Source organism: Malus sylvestris, chromosome 12 (assembly GCF_916048215.2).
Source record: "Malus sylvestris chromosome 12, drMalSylv7.2, whole genome shotgun sequence".
Classification (NCBI taxonomy): domain Eukaryota; kingdom Viridiplantae; phylum Streptophyta; class Magnoliopsida; order Rosales; family Rosaceae; genus Malus; species Malus sylvestris.
In genome coordinates this window covers 10,144,019-10,152,977 of record NC_062271.1, presented here as the reverse complement: position 1 = coordinate 10,152,977, position 8,959 = coordinate 10,144,019, and the positions used below count along the sequence as shown (strand labels likewise).

The window sequence follows — 8,959 nt, the reverse complement described above, 5'->3', positions numbered from 1 at the left end:
CTCCTTTAGGGGAGTTGAGTAACTCAGAAGAGTGTAGAAACTACTCATTTTATCGTCGAATCAGGAAAGAAGAAGTGGTTGTAGCTTTGAAGAAGATGAAACATAGAAAAGCAGTGGGCCCAGACGATATACCGATTGAAATGTGGAAAGCCTTGGGAGATACAGGTATAGCATGGCTCACTGACCTTTTCAATAGGATTTTGAAAATGAAGAAGATGCCAAACGAGTGGCGAAAGAGCACCTTGGTGCCTATTTACAAGAATAAGGGCGACATACAAAATTGCATGAACTATAGGGGTATTAAGCTAATGAGTCATACAATGAAGCTCTGGGAGAAAGTCATTGAGCATAGATTGAGGCAAGAGACACGGGTTTCGGACAACCAATTCGGGTTCATGCCAGGGCGCTCAACCATGGAGGCAATCTATCTCTTACGAAGATTGATGGAAAGATATAGAGATGGGAAAAAGGATTTACACATGGTCTTTATAGATTTGGAAAAACCGTATGATAGGGTCCCAAGAGACATTCTTTGGAGGATTTTAGAGAAGAAAGGAATACGAGTAGCATATATCCAAGCTATAAAGGATATGTATGAAGGAGCAAAGATTGCCGTAAGAACTTATGAAGGACAAATCGAAAGCTTCCCCATAACTGTAGGATTACATTAAGGCTCATCCTTAAGTCCTTACCTTTTTGCGTTGGTAATGGATGAGTTAACATGACATATTCAAGATGATATTCCTTGGTGTATGCTTTTCGCAGACGATATAGTGTTGATAGATGAAACTCAGGAAGGGGTAAATGCGAAGCTTAACCTTTGGAGAGAAGTGTTGGAATCTAAAGGTTTTCGCCTAAGCTGATCAAAGACAGAATATATGGAGTGCAAGTTCAGTGCAAATGGAGGCCAAAATGAGTTAGGGGTGAGGATCGGAGATCAGGAAATACCAAAGAGCCACCGTTTTCGCTACATATGATCTATCTTGCAAAAGAACGGAGAATTAGATGGAGATCTCAACCATAGAATACAAGCTGGATGGATGAAGTGGAAGAGTGCATCCGGCGTGTTGTGTGATCGTCGTATGCCACTGAAGCTTAAGGGAAAATTTTATAGGACGGCAATAAGGCCGGCGATGCTGTATGACACAGAATGGTGGGCGGTGAAGCATCAACACGTACACAAAATGGGTGTAGCGGAGATGAGAATCCTTCGTTGGATGTGTGGGCACACGAGAATGGATAAGATTAGGAATGAGGATATCCGAGGTAAAGTAGGAGTAGCCGAAATTGAAGGAAAACTGAGAGAAAATCGGTTACGGTGGTTTGGACATGTGCAAAGAAGGCCTACTGATGCTCCGGTTAGAAGATGCGACTACGGGACAGATGTTCAGGGCCGAATGGGTAGAGGAAGACCTAGGAAAACTTTGGAAGAGACTCTAAGAAAAGACTTAGAGTACTTGGATCTAACGGAGGACATGACACAGGATCGAGCACAATGGCGTTCTAAGATTCATATAGCCGACCCGACTCAGTGACTTGGATTTTTCAAGTCTCCAATCGAGAAGTTTTCCCCACTCGGGAAATTAAGGGAACACTACCTCAACCTACATGCTCCACTCACAAAGCTTCAACATACAAGCTTCAACAAAAGAAAAATTCAAAGAACTTAGTGAAGAAGGCTTTGATGTATTTAACACAATACGTTGAAATGAAACAAAGCTTATTTATTGATATCTCTAAGAAGTTACAAATATGTACATATACACGAGTCAAAATAAACAAACAAGAGGGAGCCTTCACAAAGGTTGCTTAGGAGAAGTCTCAGCAGTCGGCAAAGCCCCAGAAAGAGAAGGCACCGGAGGGGGATCATTCGGAGCCTCAGTACTGGACAGCACCCTAGAAGGAGGAGGCATCGGAGGTTGATCATTTGGAGCTTCATTACGCGGTACAGCCCCAGAAGACGAAGGCAATAAATGCTTTTGGAACAAACCCACAAACCTCTGATGATCATGTAAAATCTGACCATCAGATTCCTTCATCTGGTCAAGCTTCCTCTTCATGTTTGTAGCATAGTCATGTGTGAGCCGGTGCAACTGTTTATTCTCATGCTTGAGCCCTCTAATCTTCTGTTTGAGACTCATCACTTCAGCCGCCAATGATTCAACTTGGCGGGTTCGAGCAAATAGGCGTTGGGCCATATTAGACACAGAACCTGCACACTGAACACTGAGAGCCAGAGAATCCTTAACAGCCAACTCATCAGACCGTTTGGAAAGTAGTCTGTTATCTTTGGGAGTGAGAAGGTTCCTGGCTACCACCGTAGCGGTCATATCATTCTTCATCACGGAATCCCCAACGGTAAGAGGACCAGTAGGGGATAAGAAGGATGGGCGCCATATGTTGTCTGGAGAAGGCGTGGCTGCCTATTCACAAGGTTCAAGTCAAAACGACGGTCGGAGGGGCCAGACATTTTCAAAGGTGTTGAAGAGAAAAGAGGTCGGACAAATCAAGATCTTAGAAATGCAAGAAGGGAGCTTCTACTGGTGGAGATTCAAGTGTGCTTTGGAACTTAATACCAGCCTCTATAAAAATCTGCCCTCGATAGAGCTTCAGAAATCGAAGAGGCGCCTGCTCAGAAATTAAAAAGGCGTTTGCTTTCTCAAAAGCTGGGCTGCTCAGAGACCACGAGGGTCGATCTCAGGAATTGAAGAGGCGTTTGCTTTCTCAAAAGCTGGGCTGCTCAGAGACCACGAGGGCCGATCTCAGGAATTGAAGAGGCGTTTGCTTTCTCAAAAGCTGGGCTGCTCAAAGACCACGAAGGTCGATCGCAGAAATCAAAGAAGCGCTTGCTTTCTCAAAAGCTGGGCTGCTCAGAGACCACGAGGGCCGATATCAGAAATCGAAGAGGCACCTGCTTTTTCAGCCTTGTCAGCACCTGTCACATGCACACTCAACTTTGCGAAAATTACGGGCATTCTGTCGAAGATTTCTAGTGAAGTAGAAAGCACATGAATGTTACTGTTCAATCATCCACTTTCCACACGCAACATCAGCTCATGGGTACCACATATAACTTTGCCAAAAATCTCTGACAAAGTTTAAACACGTGAAGCTTGCAGCTCCCATTACATCGCTATGACCAAGAAGGGTAAAAGAATAGCAAAGAAACAGCACTAACAAAGTTTAGACACATAAATTTTGAAGGTCTAGCTACCATATTATTACCCACAAGGGTAAAGGAACAGGACTACTGCTGGATAATTGGAAAGTCCCTGTGTGTCAACCTCTGTGCTCCGTGGCAAAGTAGACTAGCAAACAGGCCTAACCTTTACTCACATTTGAGAAAACACTCCTAACAAGATTGCTTGCTTCAAGATCGAAGAGGCACCGTTCTTCGAATCTCGAGAGCCAGACTCCCAACATGATTACTTTCTCAAAAAACGACGAGACACCGCTCTCCGAATCTCGAGAGCCAGACTCCTAGCAGGATTGCTTTCTTAAAAATCGAAAAGGCACCGTTCTCCGAATCTCGAGAGACAGATCCCTGACAGGATTGGTTGTTCGAAAACCGAAGAGGCACCACTTTCTCAACTTCGAGAGCCCCTTAGATAAAGCTTGTCTGTAATCCTCACACCGCTTTCTCAACTTCGAGAGCCAGATCTCATTGGATAAAGCTTGTCTGTAATCTTCACACGTAACATCAGCTTTCCAGATACCACAGACCACTTTTTCAAAGTGCTCTGACAGAGTTAAAACACGTGAAGCTGGCAGCTCCCACTACCGTGCTATGACCAAGCATGGTAAAAGAGAAGAAGGGTAAAAGAATAGTATTACTCCTTCTTGTTAGGGAGACTCCTATATATGTCGACCTCCATCCTCAACGGACAGGCAGACCTGCAAAAATGCTCAACCCTTCGTCATATCTGAGAGGGCACTCCCAACGAAGCCTCTCGAAATACTCAGCTTTCTTTCCCCCCGAGAATACCTCTGTAAACAAGCTACACCAGAGCAAGAATATCTCATATCATCAGGGTTAAAAGCAAGAGTATCCCATATCATGCTTTTCCCTGTCTTTTCCTTTGGCCTTGTTCTTACCTGCAAGACAAGGAGAAAGAGAGCAATCAGTCAGCACTTGGAATCAAACTTCCAGTCCGGAACTGACTGCCTGGAACCCCATTGCTCTCGAGTACTCATCTTCAACATCTTATACTTCCCGAGAAGATACCACATCTGCCTGAGGAACAAATTGGGCAAGTGAGAATGATACAAGGAAGCATGTGGAGACAAGCGCAACAGAACACGAGCCGATACATCCACTACTTTGTCAACAGCAAAAGTATCCCATATCAGCAGGGTTGAACGTACTCTAGATTTGATGGACTTGTTTTGACCCTCAAATTCTTCAGTCGGCCTTATACTCTGGCGGAAACAAGAAAACCCTCCAGCCCAGTTCAAGAATAAGCCTGTGGAAAGTCACTTCTTCAAAAGCAAAAGTATCTCATATCACCTTTTCTCCTTTTCTTCTCTTTATCCTTCATGCTACCTGCAAGATAAGGAGAAGGATAACAATCAGCCGGAACTCGAAATCAAACTTCTGATCTGGGACTGATTGCTTGGAGCTTTGATTGCTTACCTTGTCTGTCACCTCTTTCAGCAGATCCCCTAGCTCGGCGACTTGGGGGACTCCTACTACATGGTTTGTATCGCGCTTGACCAAGCTTGAAATTACAAGTAAGCGTAAAGTGAAATTGATACATTACCTTGTGCATCTCCACCAGTTAAAGATACCACCCCTGGAGGAAGGAAGAGTACTTCCAAAGAAGATGCCACATCTACTTATGAGACAGATAAGGCAAGTGAAGACGATACCACACTTCGGTACTTAAAAGTTTCGTGATTACGAGATCATTCTTCCACAATATTTCCTAATGTCATTTGTACTAAATCATTCACTTGTACTCACTAAAGGAGAGCTTGAACCTATATACTGTGTAAACCCTTCACAATTAATGAGAACTCATTTACTCCGTGGACGTAGCTAATCTGGGTGAACCACGTACATCTTGTGTTTGCTTCCTGTCTCTATCCATTTACATACTTATCCACACTAATGACCGGAGCAATCTAGCGAAGATCACAAACTTAATATTTAAGATGATATTCTTTGGTGTATGCTTTTCGCAAACGATATAGTGTTGATAGATGAAACGCAGGAAGGGGTAAACGCGAAGTTTAACCTTTGGAGAGAAGTGTTAGAATCTAAAGGTCTTCGCCTAAGCCGATCAAAGACAGAATATATGGAGTGCAAGTTCAGTGCAAACGGAGGTCAAAATGAGTTAGGGGTGATGATCGGAGATCAGGAAATACCAAAGAGCGACCGTTTTCGCTACCTAGGATCTATCTTGCAAAAGAACGGAGAATTTGATGGAGATCTCAACCATAGAATACAAGCTAGATGGATGAAGTGGAAGAGTGCATCCGGCGTGTTGTGTGACCATCGTAGGCCATTGAAGCTCAAGGGAAAATTTTATAGGATGGCAATAAGGCCGGCAATACTGTATGGCATAGAATGTTGGGCGGTGAAGCATCAACACGTAGGTGTAGTGGAGATGCGGATGCTTCGTTGGATGTGTGGGCACACGAGAAAGGATAAGATTAGGAATGAGGATATCCGAGGTAAAGTAGAAGTAGCAGAAATTGAAGGAAAGAGGAGAGAAAATCGGTTACGGTGGTTTGGACATGTGCAAAGAAGGTTTACTGACGCTCCGGTTCGAAGATGTGACCACGGGACAGAGGTTCAGGGCCTAAGGGGTAGAGGAAGACCTAGGAAAACTTTGGAAGAGACCCTAAGAAAAGACTTAGAGTACTTGGATCTAACGGAGGACATGACACAAAACCGAGCGCAATGGCGTTCTAGGATTCATATAGCCGACCCCACTTAGTGGGAAAAGGCTTTGTTGTTGTTGTTGTTGTTGACCAAATTTCAAATACCCTAATCACTTGATCCCTTGGCTTTGGGGGAAAGATCCGGAGATGATATCTTTCCCAAAGATAGCACTCCAGTAAATAAAATTAATGAATGTGTGTGTGTGTGTGTATATATATATAAATATATGTATATTTATATATATATATATATATATATAAATATCTGTATACAGTACTCTAAACAGAATAAAAAACTTTTACTACCAAGTCAGCCTAGTCGTTTGACTTGCGATCTGTTGACTTTGTGCTAAAAGTGTGAGATTTTTGTATATTATTCCACACCGTTTTGGAGGCAAATATAAAGAATTTACAAGAGACTGTATATGGTAATTATACAATCGTAGGAAACCCTAATACAAAGTTAACTAGGAAACCCAATTGGGTTAGGCTGCTAATGCTCACGACAACATTTTGGTCCTACCCTATTGAACCAATGCGTTGGGCCCGATATTGCCTTTCAAAATCGTAAACCCTAAACCTTAAACCAATAGGATTATAAGACTAGTCTTCATCCTGGAAGCAACGACAGAGCTTGTGGATAGAAAGTAGATTCCTATCAGCTTTCACATGCACAATCTTTGTAGAAAGATATCTACTGCATTATCCCTAATGAAGAAAATTTCAATTCTGTTGAAGGAACATGTTTGATCAAGATGAATGTATACCTAGAATCCCCCAAGCATCTTTGATTCTTAAGCTTCCTAACTACAGGTACATGATCATTTACTTTCCAATAAGTTGATTACAATGTAGGACATAGTGCAGTATTGCTACTTTTGTTATCGACATTAGACACTAACTAGAGTTAATATGTTATACTATAAAATCAATTGGCAATATGGGAGTAGCTTAACCTCTTATAAGCCCTTGCAAGGTTTCTTCTTTCACCAATGTGAGACTCTTTTACCTTCACCAATGTGATGGTCGGACTCTTTTACCTTCACATTCCCACACGTTCCCTCACGTGTTGTGAATTTCAAGCACGTGTGGCCGTTGGGCTTCACACATGGGGCAACCTGCTTTAATACCATGAATGAAGATTGAGGTTCCACCATAAAACCAATTGGCAATATGGAAAGTAGCCCAACTTACTTATTATAAGCCCATGCAAAGTCCCTCCTCCCATCAAAGTGGGATTCATTCTTAACACGCCCCCTCACGTGTGATGCATTTTCAAAGCCTAACATGTGGACAACACAACCGGGTGACTTGGAGTGCATGTGACCGTTTGACTTCACACGTGGGGCAACTTGCTCTGATACCATGAAGAAGTTGAGGTTTTACTATAAAACCAATTGGTAATATGAGGAGTAACCCAACCTTTTATAAGCCCTTACAAGGTTTATCATTTCACCAATGTGGTACTCTTTTATGCGAGACCTAACCCACGAACAGGGCTGGCCCATGCCAAGTGTGAGCTGGGTGACCGTCTGGGCCCCAAAAAATTAGGGGCACCAAAATTATTAGAGTGGTATATTCATATATGTTTTCATAAGAGTATAATTGTTATTTTTAAAAAAAAAATTGGTTAAATAACAAATTAAGTTAACTAGAATCAATGTCTTAAATATCGATAATATCGGTTATATTTCGCCGATATTATCGTTTTTTTGAGAGTCTGATATTTCTACACATATCCACGTGATTATCGTCAAAATATCGTGATATTATTGTTACTATCGATAATATCGCCGAGGCTCCTTCGTCGCCGAGGTCACGGTGGGGTGTGGGTGTGGTGTGTCTGTGCTCCGGGAAGGAGAGTTGCAGCAAATTTCACAACGGATCTGAGGGAAGAGAAAGTGCGAAGAAAGATGGATAGAAAGATTACCGGCGAATTTCTGCAACTCTTCTCTGTGTAGATGAGGGAAGAGAGTGTGAAAAGAGAGAGAGAGAGAGAGAGAAAGAAAGAATTAAACATTTCAATCTGTGGTATGTTCTGAAGCTCGTCTACGAAGAGGAGAGGAGAAGAGAACGAAGAGAGAGAAAGACTGAAAGTCTGAAACATTTCAATATGTGAGGGCGAGGAGTTTGAGGACTGGGATCTCAAATAAGGGAAAAGCTGATGGTTTTAATTGTCAAAACCATGGGCGTTGATGGTTTTGATGGACTGGGAAGAATCTCAAATATATATTTTATATTGAAGCTTTTGTCCAATATATATATATATATATATATATATATATTTTATATTGAAGCCATGGACCCAAAGTGATGGACGGGTGATGTGGTTTTGATGGACTGGGATCTCAAATATATATTTTATGTTGAAGCCATGGACACAAGGTGGTGGACGGGTGAGGTGTGATGGTTTTAATAATGAAGACCACCCATTATGTGGGTTTTTTTATATTTTTAAAAGTTTAAGATATATATTATATATATATATATATATATAAATGTTATATACATTATAAATTATTTAGATAATATTTTGTTTTTTTTTTTCAGGGCAAGCATATTATATATGTACATAAAACATTCTTCTATAAGAAATAACATATTAGTCAATAATTATTTACATTTGATATAGTAAATTTAATTAATTCATCAAAATATATAAGAAATTTACCGAAATTCGCCTAGGCCGCCTAAGCGCCTGCCTAGATCCCACCTAGGCACTAGGCGCTAGCCAGCCGCCCGACTAGCGCCTAGCGTTTTTTAGAACCTTGGTACTAAGTCACTCATGTATCTTACCATGCAATGTATAAAGTGTAAAATATTGTACTAATTCATTATATATAAATGATTATGGTGTGTTTAAAACTTCTTTCATTAGTTACTACATATTTTCTACACTCACAATGTTTGCCAGCTCGCTATATAATCAACTTAAATTAGTTAAATCCATCATGCAATGCATTTCCTTCCAATTTTTCGTGATAAACTAATAGATAATTGACTAAATAAACATCCTGCAAAGTTTCAATAAAAATTTCCAAGTTTTTCTTACAATTTCCGTGGTTTCCATATT

The 8,959-nt window shown here is 41.3% G+C and overlaps 1 long non-coding RNA gene across 1 annotated transcript; it reads left to right on the top strand.

Annotated features, from left to right (window-relative positions):
* The first annotated feature begins 1,076 nt into the window (after positions 1-1,076).
* LOC126592652 (uncharacterized) lies at positions 1,077-8,751 on the top strand. The gene is made up of 2 exons (XR_007612745.1): positions 1,077-1,188; positions 5,599-8,751. It is a non-coding gene; the product is annotated as an uncharacterized LOC126592652 (long non-coding RNA).
* Positions 8,752-8,959: the final 208 nt, after the last annotated feature.